The 16,717-nt window shown below is 71.2% G+C and overlaps 8 non-coding genes across 8 annotated transcripts; all 8 read right to left on the reverse strand.

Moving 5' to 3' along the window:
* Window positions 1-704: 704 nt before the first annotated feature.
* Window positions 705-823, reverse strand: LOC133240835 (5S ribosomal RNA). Its single transcript, XR_009734428.1, has one exon. It is a non-coding gene; the product is annotated as a 5S ribosomal RNA (ribosomal RNA).
* A 2,013-nt stretch (window positions 824-2,836) lies between these two features.
* LOC133240836 (5S ribosomal RNA) lies at window positions 2,837-2,955 on the reverse strand. Its single transcript, XR_009734429.1, has one exon. It is a non-coding gene; the product is annotated as a 5S ribosomal RNA (ribosomal RNA).
* Window positions 2,956-4,961: 2,006 nt separating this feature from the next.
* LOC133240837 (5S ribosomal RNA) lies at window positions 4,962-5,080 on the reverse strand. Its single transcript, XR_009734430.1, has one exon. It is a non-coding gene; the product is annotated as a 5S ribosomal RNA (ribosomal RNA).
* Window positions 5,081-7,094: 2,014 nt separating this feature from the next.
* Window positions 7,095-7,213, reverse strand: LOC133240838 (5S ribosomal RNA). Its single transcript, XR_009734431.1, has one exon. It is a non-coding gene; the product is annotated as a 5S ribosomal RNA (ribosomal RNA).
* A 2,006-nt stretch (window positions 7,214-9,219) lies between these two features.
* On the reverse strand, window positions 9,220-9,338 carry LOC133240839 (5S ribosomal RNA). The gene has a single exon (XR_009734432.1). It is a non-coding gene; the product is annotated as a 5S ribosomal RNA (ribosomal RNA).
* A 2,012-nt stretch (window positions 9,339-11,350) lies between these two features.
* LOC133240840 (5S ribosomal RNA) lies at window positions 11,351-11,469 on the reverse strand. The gene has a single exon (XR_009734433.1). It is a non-coding gene; the product is annotated as a 5S ribosomal RNA (ribosomal RNA).
* Window positions 11,470-13,477: 2,008 nt separating this feature from the next.
* On the reverse strand, window positions 13,478-13,596 carry LOC133240841 (5S ribosomal RNA). Its single transcript, XR_009734434.1, has one exon. It is a non-coding gene; the product is annotated as a 5S ribosomal RNA (ribosomal RNA).
* Window positions 13,597-15,609: 2,013 nt separating this feature from the next.
* LOC133240842 (5S ribosomal RNA) lies at window positions 15,610-15,728 on the reverse strand. Its single transcript, XR_009734435.1, has one exon. It is a non-coding gene; the product is annotated as a 5S ribosomal RNA (ribosomal RNA).
* Window positions 15,729-16,717: the final 989 nt, after the last annotated feature.

The raw sequence follows: 16,717 nt of genomic DNA on the forward strand, positions 1-16,717 counted from the left end.
AGGCCAGAGGGTGAGTGCGGGAGAGTGTGTGTGTGAGTGTGTCGGTGGGCGACGGTGGGGTCTGGTCGACTGGGGGCCGGGGGGAACCCAGAATGGAGGGGACAGGGTGTGGCGGCCGGGGGTTTGGAAGTCTGTGTGGTCCTCTTGCTGTCTGTCTCTCTCTCTCCCTCTTTCTCCGTCTCCCTTACCCGTGGTCTCCGGCTCTCGACCTTTCTCGGCGGCGGTGGGGGGGTGTGTGTGTGTGCGTGACTGTTTTGTGTGTGTGTGTGTGAGTGTTGTGCGCGCGCGCCTGCGGGAGACCCAGCGGTTGCCTGCGAGGATGCGTCGAGGGGTGGGGCTGGGGACGGGCCGGGGGCTGCGGCTGCGGCGGGGGCTGGGGCCGGGGCCCCGCCCAGAAGTGCCTGAGGCCTGCCAAGGGAGCCCCAGACAGAGAGCACCCCCTCCACCCGCGCCCTCGCGGGTCCTCTGGTTTCCTGGAAGCCGAATGCGGAGGGGCTCGCGGGCCGCCCGGAGGCAACCCAGGTCTGCAGCGGGAGTCGGGGCCCCGGCCACCCACCCCGGGAGGGGCTGGAAGGCAGGCGACCGCTCTGAGCGCGGTGGGGTGCGAGGGGCCAGCGGCAGGTGGGCCTTGCGGGGGTGGGGGGCGGGCGCTAAAGGAGAGGGGAGGCAAAAGCAAAAAAAAGCAAAAAAAAAAAGAAAAGAAAAGCCTACAGCACCCGGTATTCCCAGGCGGTCTCCCATCCAAGTACTAACCAGGCCCGACCCTGCTTAGCTTCCGAGATCAGACGAGATCGGGCGCGTTCAGGGTGGTATGGCCGTAGACGGGGCGGCTGCCGCCGGGCGCCCTAAGAGCCCTGCGCTGCGCCTGCCTTTCGCTCCGACCTGCCGCTCGGCCCAGCCGGCCGCAGCTCTCCACGGAGCGCGCGCTGCACTTGAGCTGCACGACCCGCGACCGGAGTCCCGGCGGCCGTGTGGCCGGCCGACGCCGCTCCGCCCCCGCACACCGCCACCCCCGGCCAGCACCCGCCTGGCCCGGCCCGGGGGACCACGGGGCTTCCGGGACCCGGGACCCTGGACCCGGAGCAGCCGGCCCGGCATGCCTGCGGCGGATCGGGCGTGGGGTGGGGTGGGGTGGGGTGAGGGGCGCGGAGGGGTGAGGCGGGGCGGAGGTCTTGGCGCTCTCCCACCCTGGGACCCTCCAGGCCCGGCCCCGCTCGGAGGCCGCCGCCCCCCTCCGCCACCTCTCCCCCCTCCCCGCCCCGCCTCCCCTCCCCCCCCCCCCCACCCCACCAAGGCCTTCGCTGCTCAGGGCCACGTGGCCCCGGAGCTCTCTGGCTTCGGGGCCCGCTGGGGCCCGCGGTCCTCTGAGCCTCCCGCGGGCCTGTGCGCAGCCCAGCCGTGGCCCTGAGCGCCCATCCTGCCCGGCACCTGCCCGGTGCCCAAAGCCACCTGGAGCCACCAGCGCGGTGAACCAAGAGCTCGTCCGCCCCGCCCCTTCGCCCTCCCGAGGCCCCCCTTGCCCCCACGCCGCCCTCCAAGCACAGGACCTTCCGGAGGGAGCAGACGAGCGACATGCAGGCACACGGACAGACACACAGACACTCGCAGGCACCCACGCCACGGGAGACAGCCGGCCGGCGCAAGCGCGGCAGCCAGGGCCACAGCCATAGCACCCGTGGGAGGCCGGGGGTCAGGAGAGACAGAGACAGAAAGAGATGAAGGTTCAGAGACACACTCCCAAGACGGCGCGAGGCAGATGCAGACAGACAGACAGACAGACAGACAGACAGACACGAGCGCGCAGGCACACACGGGGAGGGAGAGACAGAGAGAGGGAGACACCGAGCGACTGACAGAGAGACGGAGAACGGGAGACGGACAGGGGACAGGGGATGGCATCCGCTCCGAGATAGACACACTGGCACAGACCGTGACACACCTCAGAGAGAGGCCGTGCGGCAGAAGCAGCTTCCCTAAGGGAGGGGGCGTCAGCCTTGGGCCGGCGGGCCCCGGCTGGACGCAGTGCCCTGGGGCTGGCAATCACCCGTGGGGACCCCCGGACTTCCTCGCATCCGAGGTCTCAAAGGTCCCCTTCGGCTTGGCCACCTACGGCGAGACCCAGCCCCCGCCCCCAGGCCAGAGGGTGAGTGCGGGAGAGTGTGTGTGTGAGTGTGTCGGTGGGCGACGGTGGGGTCTGGTCGACTGGGGGCCGGGGGGAACCCAGAATGGAGGGGACAGGGTGTGGCGGCCGGGGGTTTGGAAGTCTGTGTGGTCCTCTTGCTGTCTGTCTCTCTCTCTCCCTCTTTCTCCGTCTCCCTTACCCGTGGTCTCCGGCTCTCGACCTTTCTCGGCGGCGGTGGGGGGGTGTGTGTGTGTGCGTGACTGTTTTGTGTGTGTGTGTGTGAGTGTTGTGCGCGCGCGCCTGCGGGAGACCCAGCGGTTGCCTGCGAGGATGCGTCGAGGGGTGGGGCTGGGGACGGGCCGGGGGCTGCGGCTGCGGCGGGGGCTGGGGCCGGGGCCCCGCCCAGAAGTGCCTGAGGCCTGCCAAGGGAGCCCCAGACAGAGAGCACCCCCTCCACCCGCGCCCTCGCCGGTCCTCTGGTTTCCTGGAAGCCGAATGCGGAGGGGCTCGCGGGCCGCCCGGAGGCAACCCAGGTCTGCAGCGGGAGTCGGGGCCCCGGCCACCCACCCCGGGAGGGGCTGGAAGGCAGGCGACCGCTCTGAGCGCGGTGGGGTGCGAGGGGCCAGCGGCAGGTGGGGCTTGCGGGGGGGGGGGGCGGGCCGCTAAAGGAGAGGGGAGGCAAAAGCAAAAAAAGCAAAAAAAAAAGAAAAGAAAAGCCTACAGCACCCGGTATTCCCAGGCGGTCTCCCATCCAAGTACTAACCAGGCCCGACCCTGCTTAGCTTCCGAGATCAGACGAGATCGGGCGCGTTCAGGGTGGTATGGCCGTAGACGGGGCGGCTGCCGCCGGGCGCCCTAAGAGCCCTGCGCTGCGCCTGCCTTTCGCTCCGACCTGCCGCTCGGCCCAGCCGGCCGCAGCTCTCCACGGAGCGCGCGCTGCACTTGAGCTGCACGACCCGCGACCGGAGTCCCGGCGGCCGTGTGGCCGGCCGACGCCGCTCCGCCCCCCGCACACCGCCACCCCCGGCCAGCACCCGCCTGGCCCGGCCCGGGGACCACGGGGCTTCCGGGACCCGGGACCCTGGACCCGGAGCAGCCGGCCCGGCATGCCTGCGGCGGATCGGGCGTGGGGTGGGGTGGGGTGGGGTGAGGGGCGCGGAGGGGTGAGGCGGGGCGGAGGTCTTGGCGCTCTCCCACCCTGGGACCCTCCAGGCCCGGCCCCGCTCGGAGGCCGCCGCCCCCCTCCGCCACCTCTCCCCCTCCCCGCCCCGCCTCCCCCCCCCCCCCCACCCCACCAAGGCCTTCGCTGCTCAGGGCCACGTGGCCCCGGAGCTCTCTGGCTTCGGGGCCCGCTGGGGCCCGCGGTCCTCTGAGCCTCCCGCGGGCCTGTGCGCAGCCCAGCCGTGGCCCTGAGCGCCCATCCTGCCCGGCACCTGCCCGGTGCCCAAAGCCACCTGGAGCCACCAGCGCGGTGAACCAAGAGCTCGTCCGCCCCGCCCCTTCGCCCTCCCGAGGCCCCCCTTGCCCCCACGCCGCCCTCCAAGCACAGGACCTTCCGGAGGGAGCAGACGAGCGACATGCAGGCACACGGACAGACACACAGACACTCGCAGGCACCCACGCCACGGGAGACAGCCGGCCGGCGCAAGCGCGGCAGCCAGGGCCACAGCCATAGCACCCGTGGGAGGCCGGGGGTCAGGAGAGACAGAGACAGAAAGAGATGAAGGTTCAGAGACACACTCCCAAGACGGCGCGAGGCAGATGCAGACAGACAGACAGACAGACAGACAGACAGACACGAGCGCGCAGGCACACACGGGGAGGGAGAGACAGAGAGAGGGAGACACCGAGCGACTGACAGAGAGACGGAGAACGGGAGACGGACAGGGGACAGGGGATGGCATCCGCTCCGAGATAGACACACTGGCACAGACCGTGACACACCTCAGAGAGAGGCCGTGCGGCAGAAGCAGCTTCCCTAAGGGAGGGGGCGTCAGCCTTGGGCCGGCGGGCCCCGGCTGGACGCAGTGCCCTGGGGCTGGCAATCACCCGTGGGGACCCCCGGACTTCCTCGCATCCGAGGTCTCAAAGGTCCCCTTCGGCTTGGCCACCTACGGCGAGACCCAGCCCCCGCCCCCAGGCCAGAGGGTGAGTGCGGGAGAGTGTGTGTGTGAGTGTGTCGGTGGGCGACGGTGGGGTCTGGTCGACTGGGGGCCGGGGGAACCCAGAATGGAGGGGACAGGGTGTGGCGGCCGGGGGTTTGGAAGTCTGTGTGGTCCTCTTGCTGTCTGTCTCTCTCTCTCCCTCTTTCTCCGTCTCCCTTACCCGTGGTCTCCGGCTCTCGACCTTTCTCGGCGGCGGTGGGGGGGTGTGTGTGTGTGCGTGACTGTTTTGTGTGTGTGTGTGTGAGTGTTGTGCGCGCGCGCCTGCGGGAGACCCAGCGGTTGCCTGCGAGGATGCGTCGAGGGGTGGGGCTGGGGACGGGCCGGGGGCTGCGGCTGCGGCGGGGGCTGGGGCCGGGGCCCCGCCCAGAAGTGCCTGAGGCCTGCCAAGGGAGCCCCAGACAGAGAGCACCCCCTCCACCCGCGCCCTCGCGGGTCCTCTGGTTTCCTGGAAGCCGAATGCGGAGGGGCTCGCGGGCCGCCCGGAGGCAACCCAGGTCTGCAGCGGGAGTCGGGGCCCCGGCCACCCACCCCGGGAGGGGCTGGAAGGCAGGCGACCGCTCTGAGCGCGGTGGGGTGCGAGGGGCCAGCGGCAGGTGGGCCTTGCGGGGGTGGGGGGCGGGCGCTAAAGGAGAGGGGAGGCAAAAGCAAAAAAAAGCAAAAAAAAAGAAAAGAAAAGCCTACAGCACCCGGTATTCCCAGGCGGTCTCCCATCCAAGTACTAACCAGGCCCGACCCTGCTTAGCTTCCGAGATCAGACGAGATCGGGCGCGTTCAGGGTGGTATGGCCGTAGACGGGGGCGGCTGCCGCCGGGCGCCCTAAGAGCCCTGCGCTGCGCCTGCCTTTCGCTCCGACCTGCCGCTCGGCCCAGCCGGCCGCAGCTCTCCACGGAGCGCGCGCTGCACTTGAGCTGCACGACCCGCGACCGGAGTCCCGGCGGCCGTGTGGCCGGCCGACGCCGCTCCGCCCCCCGCACACCGCCACCCCCGGCCAGCACCCGCCTGGCCCGGCCCGGGGGACCACGGGGCTTCCGGGACCCGGGACCCTGGACCCGGAGCAGCCGGCCCGGCATGCCTGCGGCGGATCGGGCGTGGGGTGGGGTGGGGTGGGGTGAGGGGCGCGGAGGGGTGAGGCGGGGCGGAGGTCTTGGCGCTCTCCCACCCTGGGACCCTCCAGGCCCGGCCCCGCTCGGAGGCCGCCGCCCCCCTCCGCCACCTCTCCCCCCCCCCGCCCCGCCTCCCCCCCCCCCCCCCCCCCACCCCACCAAGGCCTTCGCTGCTCAGGGCCACGTGGCCCCGGAGCTCTCTGGCTTCGGGGCCCGCTGGGGCCCGCGGTCCTCTGAGCCTCCCGCGGGCCTGTGCGCAGCCCAGCCGTGGCCCTGAGCGCCCATCCTGCCCGGCACCTGCCCGGTGCCCAAAGCCACCTGGAGCCACCAGCGCGGTGAACCAAGAGCTCGTCCGCCCCGCCCCTTCGCCCTCCCGAGGCCCCCCTTGCCCCCACGCCGCCCTCCAAGCACAGGACCTTCCGGAGGGAGCAGACGAGCGACATGCAGGCACACGGACAGACACACAGACACTCGCAGGCACCCACGCCACGGGAGACAGCCGGCCGGCGCAAGCGCGGCAGCCAGGGCCACAGCCATAGCACCCGTGGGAGGCCGGGGGTCAGGAGAGACAGAGACAGAAAGAGATGAAGGTTCAGAGACACACTCCCAAGACGGCGCGAGGCAGATGCAGACAGACAGACAGACAGACAGACAGACAGACACGAGCGCGCAGGCACACACGGGGAGGGAGAGACAGAGAGAGGGAGACACCGAGCGACTGACAGAGAGACGGAGAACGGGAGACGGACAGGGGACAGGGGATGGCATCCGCTCCGAGATAGACACACTGGCACAGACCGTGACACACCTCAGAGAGAGGCCGTGCGGCAGAAGCAGCTTCCCTAAGGGAGGGGGCGTCAGCCTTGGGCCGGCGGGCCCCGGCTGGACGCAGTGCCCTGGGGCTGGCAATCACCCGTGGGGACCCCCGGACTTCCTCGCATCCGAGGTCTCAAAGGTCCCCTTCGGCTTGGCCACCTACGGCGAGACCCAGCCCCCGCCCCCAGGCCAGAGGGTGAGTGCGGGAGAGTGTGTGTGTGAGTGTGTCGGTGGGCGACGGTGGGGTCTGGTCGACTGGGGGCCGGGGGGAACCCAGAATGGAGGGGACAGGGTGTGGCGGCCGGGGGTTTGGAAGTCTGTGTGGTCCTCTTGCTGTCTGTCTCTCTCTCTCCCTCTTTCTCCGTCTCCCTTACCCGTGGTCTCCGGCTCTCGACCTTTCTCGGCGGCGGTGGGGGGTGTGTGTGTGTGCGTGACTGTTTTGTGTGTGTGTGTGTGAGTGTTGTGCGCGCGCGCCTGCGGGAGACCCAGCGGTTGCCTGCGAGGATGCGTCGAGGGGTGGGGCTGGGGACGGGCCGGGGGCTGCGGCTGCGGCGGGGGCTGGGGCCGGGGCCCCGCCCAGAAGTGCCTGAGGCCTGCCAAGGGAGCCCCAGACAGAGAGCACCCCCTCCACCCGCGCCCTCGCGGGTCCTCTGGTTTCCTGGAAGCCGAATGCGGAGGGGCTCGCGGGCCGCCCGGAGGCAACCCAGGTCTGCAGCGGGAGTCGGGGCCCCGGCCACCCACCCCGGGAGGGGCTGGAAGGCAGGCGACCGCTCTGAGCGCGGTGGGGTGCGAGGGGCCAGCGGCAGGTGGGGCTTGCGGGGGTGGGGGGCGGGCGCTAAAGGAGAGGGGAGGCAAAAGCAAAAAAAAGCAAAAAAAAAAGAAAAGAAAAGCCTACAGCACCCGGTATTCCCAGGCGGTCTCCCATCCAAGTACTAACCAGGCCCGACCCTGCTTAGCTTCCGAGATCAGACGAGATCGGGCGCGTTCAGGGTGGTATGGCCGTAGACGGGGCGGCTGCCGCCGGGCGCCCTAAGAGCCCTGCGCTGCGCCTGCCTTTCGCTCCGACCTGCCGCTCGGCCCAGCCGGCCGCAGCTCTCCACGGAGCGCGCGCTGCACTTGAGCTGCACGACCCGCGACCGGAGTCCCGGCGGCCGTGTGGCCGGCCGACGCCGCTCCGCCCCCCGCACACCGCCACCCCCGGCCAGCACCCGCCTGGCCCGGCCCGGGGACCACGGGGCTTCCGGGACCCGGGACCCTGGACCCGGAGCAGCCGGCCCGGCATGCCTGCGGCGGATCGGGCGTGGGGTGGGGTGGGGTGGGGTGAGGGGCGCGGAGGGGTGAGGCGGGGCGGAGGTCTTGGCGCTCTCCCACCCTGGGACCCTCCAGGCCCGGCCCCGCTCGGAGGCCGCCGCCCCCTCCGCCACCTCTCCCCCCTCCCCGCCCCGCCTCCCCTCCCCCCCCCCCCCCACCCCACCAAGGCCTTCGCTGCTCAGGGCCACGTGGCCCCGGAGCTCTCTGGCTTCGGGGCCCGCTGGGGCCCGCGGTCCTCTGAGCCTCCCGCGGGCCTGTGCGCAGCCCAGCCGTGGCCCTGAGCGCCCATCCTGCCCGGCACCTGCCCGGTGCCCAAAGCCACCTGGAGCCACCAGCGCGGTGAACCAAGAGCTCGTCCGCCCCGCCCCTTCGCCCTCCCGAGGCCCCCCTTGCCCCCACGCCGCCCTCCAAGCACAGGACCTTCCGGAGGGAGCAGACGAGCGACATGCAGGCACACGGACAGACACACAGACACTCGCAGGCACCCACGCCACGGGAGACAGCCGGCCGGCGCAAGCGCGGCAGCCAGGGCCACAGCCATAGCACCCGTGGGAGGCCGGGGGTCAGGAGAGACAGAGACAGAAAGAGATGAAGGTTCAGAGACACACTCCCAAGACGGCGCGAGGCAGATGCAGACAGACAGACAGACAGACAGACACGAGCGCGCAGGCACACACGGGGAGGGAGAGACAGAGAGAGGGAGACACCGAGCGACTGACAGAGAGACGGAGAACGGGAGACGGACAGGGGACAGGGGATGGCATCCGCTCCGAGATAGACACACTGGCACAGACCGTGACACACCTCAGAGAGAGGCCGTGCGGCAGAAGCAGCTTCCCTAAGGGAGGGGGCGTCAGCCTTGGGCCGGCGGGCCCCGGCTGGACGCAGTGCCCTGGGGCTGGCAATCACCCGTGGGGACCCCCGGACTTCCTCGCATCCGAGGTCTCAAAGGTCCCCTTCGGCTTGGCCACCTACGGCGAGACCCAGCCCCCGCCCCCAGGCCAGAGGGTGAGTGCGGGAGAGTGTGTGTGTGAGTGTGTCGGTGGGCGACGGTGGGGTCTGGTCGACTGGGGGCCGGGGGGAACCCAGAATGGAGGGGACAGGGTGTGGCGGCCGGGGGTTTGGAAGTCTGTGTGGTCCTCTTGCTGTCTGTCTCTCTCTCTCCCTCTTTCTCCGTCTCCCTTACCCGTGGTCTCCGGCTCTCGACCTTTCTCGGCGGCGGTGGGGGGGTGTGTGTGTGTGCGTGACTGTTTTGTGTGTGTGTGTGTGAGTGTTGTGCGCGCGCGCCTGCGGGAGACCCAGCGGTTGCCTGCGAGGATGCGTCGAGGGGTGGGGCTGGGGACGGGCCGGGGGCTGCGGCTGCGGCGGGGGCTGGGGCCGGGGCCCCGCCCAGAAGTGCCTGAGGCCTGCCAAGGGAGCCCCAGACAGAGAGCACCCCCTCCACCCGCGCCCTCGCGGGTCCTCTGGTTTCCTGGAAGCCGAATGCGGAGGGGCTCGCGGGCCGCCCGGAGGCAACCCAGGTCTGCAGCGGGAGTCGGGGCCCCGGCCACCCACCCCGGGAGGGGCTGGAAGGCAGGCGACCGCTCTGAGCGCGGTGGGGTGCGAGGGGCCAGCGGCAGGTGGGGCTTGCGGGGGTGGGGGGCGGGCGCTAAAGGAGAGGGGAGGCAAAAGCAAAAAAAAGCAAAAAAAAAAAGAAAAGAAAAGCCTACAGCACCCGGTATTCCCAGGCGGTCTCCCATCCAAGTACTAACCAGGCCCGACCCTGCTTAGCTTCCGAGATCAGACGAGATCGGGCGCGTTCAGGGTGGTATGGCCGTAGACGGGGGCGGCTGCCGCCGGGCGCCCTAAGAGCCCTGCGCTGCGCCTGCCTTTCGCTCCGACCTGCCGCTCGGCCCAGCCGGCCGCAGCTCTCCACGGAGCGCGCGCTGCACTTGAGCTGCACGACCCGCGACCGGAGTCCCGGCGGCCGTGTGGCCGGCCGACGCCGCTCCGCCCCCCGCACACCGCCACCCCCGGCCAGCACCCGCCTGGCCCGGCCCGGGGGACCACGGGGCTTCCGGGACCCGGGACCCTGGACCCGGAGCAGCCGGCCCGGCATGCCTGCGGCGGATCGGGCGTGGGGTGGGGTGGGGTGGGGTGAGGGGCGCGGAGGGGTGAGGCGGGGCGGAGGTCTTGGCGCTCTCCCACCCTGGGACCCTCCAGGCCCGGCCCCGCTCGGAGGCCGCCGCCCCCCTCCGCCACCTCTCCCCCTCCCCGCCCCGCCTCCCCTCCCCCCCCCCCCACCCCACCAAGGCCTTCGCTGCTCAGGGCCACGTGGCCCCGGAGCTCTCTGGCTTCGGGGCCCGCTGGGGCCCGCGGTCCTCTGAGCCTCCCGCGGGCCTGTGCGCAGCCCAGCCGTGGCCCTGAGCGCCCATCCTGCCCGGCACCTGCCCGGTGCCCAAAGCCACCTGGAGCCACCAGCGCGGTGAACCAAGAGCTCGTCCGCCCCGCCCCTTCGCCCTCCCGAGGCCCCCCTTGCCCCCACGCCGCCCTCCAAGCACAGGACCTTCCGGAGGGAGCAGACGAGCGACATGCAGGCACACGGACAGACACACAGACACTCGCAGGCACCCACGCCACGGGAGACAGCCGGCCGGCGCAAGCGCGGCAGCCAGGGCCACAGCCATAGCACCCGTGGGAGGCCGGGGGTCAGGAGAGACAGAGACAGAAAGAGATGAAGGTTCAGAGACACACTCCCAAGACGGCGCGAGGCAGATGCAGACAGACAGACAGACAGACAGACAGACAGACACGAGCGCGCAGGCACACACGGGGAGGGAGAGACAGAGAGAGGGAGACACCGAGCGACTGACAGAGAGACGGAGAACGGGAGACGGACAGGGGACAGGGGATGGCATCCGCTCCGAGATAGACACACTGGCACAGACCGTGACACACCTCAGAGAGAGGCCGTGCGGCAGAAGCAGCTTCCCTAAGGGAGGGGGCGTCAGCCTTGGGCCGGCGGGCCCCGGCTGGACGCAGTGCCCTGGGGCTGGCAATCACCCGTGGGGACCCCCGGACTTCCTCGCATCCGAGGTCTCAAAGGTCCCCTTCGGCTTGGCCACCTACGGCGAGACCCAGCCCCCGCCCCCAGGCCAGAGGGTGAGTGCGGGAGAGTGTGTGTGTGAGTGTGTCGGTGGGCGACGGTGGGGTCTGGTCGACTGGGGGCCGGGGGGAACCCAGAATGGAGGGGACAGGGTGTGGCGGCCGGGGGTTTGGAAGTCTGTGTGGTCCTCTTGCTGTCTGTCTCTCTCTCTCCCTCTTTCTCCGTCTCCCTTACCCGTGGTCTCCGGCTCTCGACCTTTCTCGGCGGCGGTGGGGGGTGTGTGTGTGTGCGTGACTGTTTTGTGTGTGTGTGTGTGAGTGTTGTGCGCGCGCGCCTGCGGGAGACCCAGCGGTTGCCTGCGAGGATGCGTCGAGGGGTGGGGCTGGGGACGGGCCGGGGGCTGCGGCTGCGGCGGGGGCTGGGGCCGGGGCCCCGCCCAGAAGTGCCTGAGGCCTGCCAAGGGAGCCCCAGACAGAGAGCACCCCCTCCACCCGCGCCCTCGCGGGTCCTCTGGTTTCCTGGAAGCCGAATGCGGAGGGGCTCGCGGGCCGCCCGGAGGCAACCCAGGTCTGCAGCGGGAGTCGGGGCCCCGGCCACCCACCCCGGGAGGGGCTGGAAGGCAGGCGACCGCTCTGAGCGCGGTGGGGTGCGAGGGGCCAGCGGCAGGTGGGCCTTGCGGGGGTGGGGGGCGGGCGCTAAAGGAGAGGGGAGGCAAAAGCAAAAAAAAGCAAAAAAAAAAGAAAAGAAAAGCCTACAGCACCCGGTATTCCCAGGCGGTCTCCCATCCAAGTACTAACCAGGCCCGACCCTGCTTAGCTTCCGAGATCAGACGAGATCGGGCGCGTTCAGGGTGGTATGGCCGTAGACGGGGCGGCTGCCGCCGGGCGCCCTAAGAGCCCTGCGCTGCGCCTGCCTTTCGCTCCGACCTGCCGCTCGGCCCAGCCGGCCGCAGCTCTCCACGGAGCGCGCGCTGCACTTGAGCTGCACGACCCGCGACCGGAGTCCCGGCGGCCGTGTGGCCGGCCGACGCCGCTCCGCCCCCGCACACCGCCACCCCCGGCCAGCACCCGCCTGGCCCGGCCCGGGGACCACGGGGCTTCCGGGACCCGGGACCCTGGACCCGGAGCAGCCGGCCCGGCATGCCTGCGGCGGATCGGGCGTGGGGTGGGGTGGGGTGGGGTGAGGGGCGCGGAGGGGTGAGGCGGGGCGGAGGTCTTGGCGCTCTCCCACCCTGGGACCCTCCAGGCCCGGCCCCGCTCGGAGGCCGCCGCCCCCTCCGCCACCTCTCCCCCTCCCCGCCCCGCCTCCCCTCCCCCCCCCCCCACCCCACCAAGGCCTTCGCTGCTCAGGGCCACGTGGCCCCGGAGCTCTCTGGCTTCGGGGCCCGCTGGGGCCCGCGGTCCTCTGAGCCTCCCGCGGGCCTGTGCGCAGCCCAGCCGTGGCCCTGAGCGCCCATCCTGCCCGGCACCTGCCCGGTGCCCAAAGCCACCTGGAGCCACCAGCGCGGTGAACCAAGAGCTCGTCCGCCCCGCCCCTTCGCCCTCCCGAGGCCCCCCTTGCCCCCACGCCGCCCTCCAAGCACAGGACCTTCCGGAGGGAGCAGACGAGCGACATGCAGGCACACGGACAGACACACAGACACTCGCAGGCACCCACGCCACGGGAGACAGCCGGCCGGCGCAAGCGCGGCAGCCAGGGCCACAGCCATAGCACCCGTGGGAGGCCGGGGGTCAGGAGAGACAGAGACAGAAAGAGATGAAGGTTCAGAGACACACTCCCAAGACGGCGCGAGGCAGATGCAGACAGACAGACAGACAGACAGACAGACAGACACGAGCGCGCAGGCACACACGGGGAGGGAGAGACAGAGAGAGGGAGACACCGAGCGACTGACAGAGAGACGGAGAACGGGAGACGGACAGGGGACAGGGGATGGCATCCGCTCCGAGATAGACACACTGGCACAGACCGTGACACACCTCAGAGAGAGGCCGTGCGGCAGAAGCAGCTTCCCTAAGGGAGGGGGCGTCAGCCTTGGGCCGGCGGGCCCCGGCTGGACGCAGTGCCCTGGGGCTGGCAATCACCCGTGGGGACCCCCGGACTTCCTCGCATCCGAGGTCTCAAAGGTCCCCTTCGGCTTGGCCACCTACGGCGAGACCCAGCCCCCGCCCCCAGGCCAGAGGGTGAGTGCGGGAGAGTGTGTGTGTGAGTGTGTCGGTGGGCGACGGTGGGGTCTGGTCGACTGGGGGCCGGGGGGAACCCAGAATGGAGGGGACAGGGTGTGGCGGCCGGGGGTTTGGAAGTCTGTGTGGTCCTCTTGCTGTCTGTCTCTCTCTCTCCCTCTTTCTCCGTCTCCCTTACCCGTGGTCTCCGGCTCTCGACCTTTCTCGGCGGCGGTGGGGGGTGTGTGTGTGTGCGTGACTGTTTTGTGTGTGTGTGTGTGAGTGTTGTGCGCGCGCGCCTGCGGGAGACCCAGCGGTTGCCTGCGAGGATGCGTCGAGGGGTGGGGCTGGGGACGGGCCGGGGGCTGCGGCTGCGGCGGGGGCTGGGGCCGGGGCCCCGCCCAGAAGTGCCTGAGGCCTGCCAAGGGAGCCCCAGACAGAGAGCACCCCCTCCACCCGCGCCCTCGCGGGTCCTCTGGTTTCCTGGAAGCCGAATGCGGAGGGGCTCGCGGGCCGCCCGGAGGCAACCCAGGTCTGCAGCGGGAGTCGGGGCCCCGGCCACCCACCCCGGGAGGGGCTGGAAGGCAGGCGACCGCTCTGAGCGCGGTGGGGTGCGAGGGGCCAGCGGCAGGTGGGCCTTGCGGGGGTGGGGGGCGGGCGCTAAAGGAGAGGGGAGGCAAAAGCAAAAAAAAGCAAAAAAAAAAGAAAAGAAAAGCCTACAGCACCCGGTATTCCCAGGCGGTCTCCCATCCAAGTACTAACCAGGCCCGACCCTGCTTAGCTTCCGAGATCAGACGAGATCGGGCGCGTTCAGGGTGGTATGGCCGTAGACGGGGCGGCTGCCGCCGGGCGCCCTAAGAGCCCTGCGCTGCGCCTGCCTTTCGCTCCGACCTGCCGCTCGGCCCAGCCGGCCGCAGCTCTCCACGGAGCGCGCGCTGCACTTGAGCTGCACGACCCGCGACCGGAGTCCCGGCGGCCGTGTGGCCGGCCGACGCCGCTCCGCCCCCGCACACCGCCACCCCCGGCCAGCACCCGCCTGGCCCGGCCCGGGGGACCACGGGGCTTCCGGGACCCGGGACCCTGGACCCGGAGCAGCCGGCCCGGCATGCCTGCGGCGGATCGGGCGTGGGGTGGGGTGGGGTGGGGTGAGGGGCGCGGAGGGGTGAGGCGGGGCGGAGGTCTTGGCGCTCTCCCACCCTGGGACCCTCCAGGCCCGGCCCCGCTCGGAGGCCGCCGCCCCCCTCCGCCACCTCTCCCCCTCCCCGCCCCGCCTCCCCTCCCCCCCCCCCCCCACCCCACCAAGGCCTTCGCTGCTCAGGGCCACGTGGCCCCGGAGCTCTCTGGCTTCGGGGCCCGCTGGGGCCCGCGGTCCTCTGAGCCTCCCGCGGGCCTGTGCGCAGCCCAGCCGTGGCCCTGAGCGCCCATCCTGCCCGGCACCTGCCCGGTGCCCAAAGCCACCTGGAGCCACCAGCGCGGTGAACCAAGAGCTCGTCCGCCCCGCCCCTTCGCCCTCCCGAGGCCCCCCTTGCCCCCACGCCGCCCTCCAAGCACAGGACCTTCCGGAGGGAGCAGACGAGCGACATGCAGGCACACGGACAGACACACAGACACTCGCAGGCACCCACGCCACGGGAGACAGCCGGCCGGCGCAAGCGCGGCAGCCAGGGCCACAGCCATAGCACCCGTGGGAGGCCGGGGGTCAGGAGAGACAGAGACAGAAAGAGATGAAGGTTCAGAGACACACTCCCAAGACGGCGCGAGGCAGATGCAGACAGACAGACAGACAGACAGACAGACAGACACGAGCGCGCAGGCACACACGGGGAGGGAGAGACAGAGAGAGGGAGACACCGAGCGACTGACAGAGAGACGGAGAACGGGAGACGGACAGGGGACAGGGGATGGCATCCGCTCCGAGATAGACACACTGGCACAGACCGTGACACACCTCAGAGAGAGGCCGTGCGGCAGAAGCAGCTTCCCTAAGGGAGGGGGCGTCAGCCTTGGGCCGGCGGGCCCCGGCTGGACGCAGTGCCCTGGGGCTGGCAATCACCCGTGGGGACCCCCGGACTTCCTCGCATCCGAGGTCTCAAAGGTCCCCTTCGGCTTGGCCACCTACGGCGAGACCCAGCCCCCGCCCCCAGGCCAGAGGGTGAGTGCGGGAGAGTGTGTGTGTGAGTGTGTCGGTGGGCGACGGTGGGGTCTGGTCGACTGGGGGCCGGGGGGAACCCAGAATGGAGGGGACAGGGTGTGGCGGCCGGGGGTTTGGAAGTCTGTGTGGTCCTCTTGCTGTCTGTCTCTCTCTCTCCCTCTTTCTCCGTCTCCCTTACCCGTGGTCTCCGGCTCTCGACCTTTCTCGGCGGCGGTGGGGGGGTGTGTGTGTGTGCGTGACTGTTTTGTGTGTGTGTGTGTGAGTGTTGTGCGCGCGCGCCTGCGGGAGACCCAGCGGTTGCCTGCGAGGATGCGTCGAGGGGTGGGGCTGGGGACGGGCCGGGGGCTGCGGCTGCGGCGGGGGCTGGGGCCGGGGCCCCGCCCAGAAGTGCCTGAGGCCTGCCAAGGGAGCCCCAGACAGAGAGCACCCCCTCCACCCGCGCCCTCGCGGGTCCTCTGGTTTCCTGGAAGCCGAATGCGGAGGGGCTCGCGGGCCGCCCGGAGGCAACCCAGGTCTGCAGCGGGAGTCGGGGCCCCGGCCACCCACCCCGGGAGGGGCTGGAAGGCAGGCGACCGCTCTGAGCGCGGTGGGGTGCGAGGGGCCAGCGGCAGGTGGGGCTTGCGGGGGTGGGGGGCGGGCGCTAAAGGAGAGGGGAGGCAAAAGCAAAAAAAAGCAAAAAAAAAAGAAAAGAAAAGCCTACAGCACCCGGTATTCCCAGGCGGTCTCCCATCCAAGTACTAACCAGGCCCGACCCTGCTTAGCTTCCGAGATCAGACGAGATCGGGCGCGTTCAGGGTGGTATGGCCGTAGACGGGGCGGCTGCCGCCGGGCGCCCTAAGAGCCCTGCGCTGCGCCTGCCTTTCGCTCCGACCTGCCGCTCGGCCCAGCCGGCCGCAGCTCTCCACGGAGCGCGCGCTGCACTTGAGCTGCACGACCCGCGACCGGAGTCCCGGCGGCCGTGTGGCCGGCCGACGCCGCTCCGCCCCCCGCACACCGCCACCCCCGGCCAGCACCCGCCTGGCCCGGCCCGGGGGACCACGGGGCTTCCGGGACCCGGGACCCTGGACCCGGAGCAGCCGGCCCGGCATGCCTGCGGCGGATCGGGCGTGGGGTGGGGTGGGGTGGGGTGAGGGGCGCGGAGGGGTGAGGCGGGGCGGAGGTCTTGGCGCTCTCCCACCCTGGGACCCTCCAGGCCCGGCCCCGCTCGGAGGCCGCCGCCCCCTCCGCCACCTCTCCCCCTCCCCGCCCCGCCTCCCCTCCCCCCCCCCCCCACCCCACCAAGGCCTTCGCTGCTCAGGGCCACGTGGCCCCGGAGCTCTCTGGCTTCGGGGCCCGCTGGGGCCCGCGGTCCTCTGAGCCTCCCGCGGGCCTGTGCGCAGCCCAGCCGTGGCCCTGAGCGCCCATCCTGCCCGGCACCTGCCCGGTGCCCAAAGCCACCTGGAGCCACCAGCGCGGTGAACCAAGAGCTCGTCCGCCCCGCCCCTTCGCCCTCCCGAGGCCCCCCTTGCCCCCACGCCGCCCTCCAAGCACAGGACCTTCCGGAGGGAGCAGACGAGCGACATGCAGGCACACGGACAGACACACAGACACTCGCAGGCACCCACGCCACGGGAGACAGCCGGCCGGCGCAAGCGCGGCAGCCAGGGCCACAGCCATAGCACCCGTGGGAGGCCGGGGGTCAGGAGAGACAGAGACAGAAAGAGATGAAGGTTCAGAGACACACTCCCAAGACGGCGCGAGGCAGATGCAGACAGACAGACAGACAGACAGACAGACAGACACGAGCGCGCAGGCACACACG

Source organism: Bos javanicus, chromosome 28 (assembly GCF_032452875.1).
Source record: "Bos javanicus breed banteng chromosome 28, ARS-OSU_banteng_1.0, whole genome shotgun sequence".
Classification (NCBI taxonomy): Eukaryota; Metazoa; Chordata; class Mammalia; order Artiodactyla; family Bovidae; genus Bos; species Bos javanicus.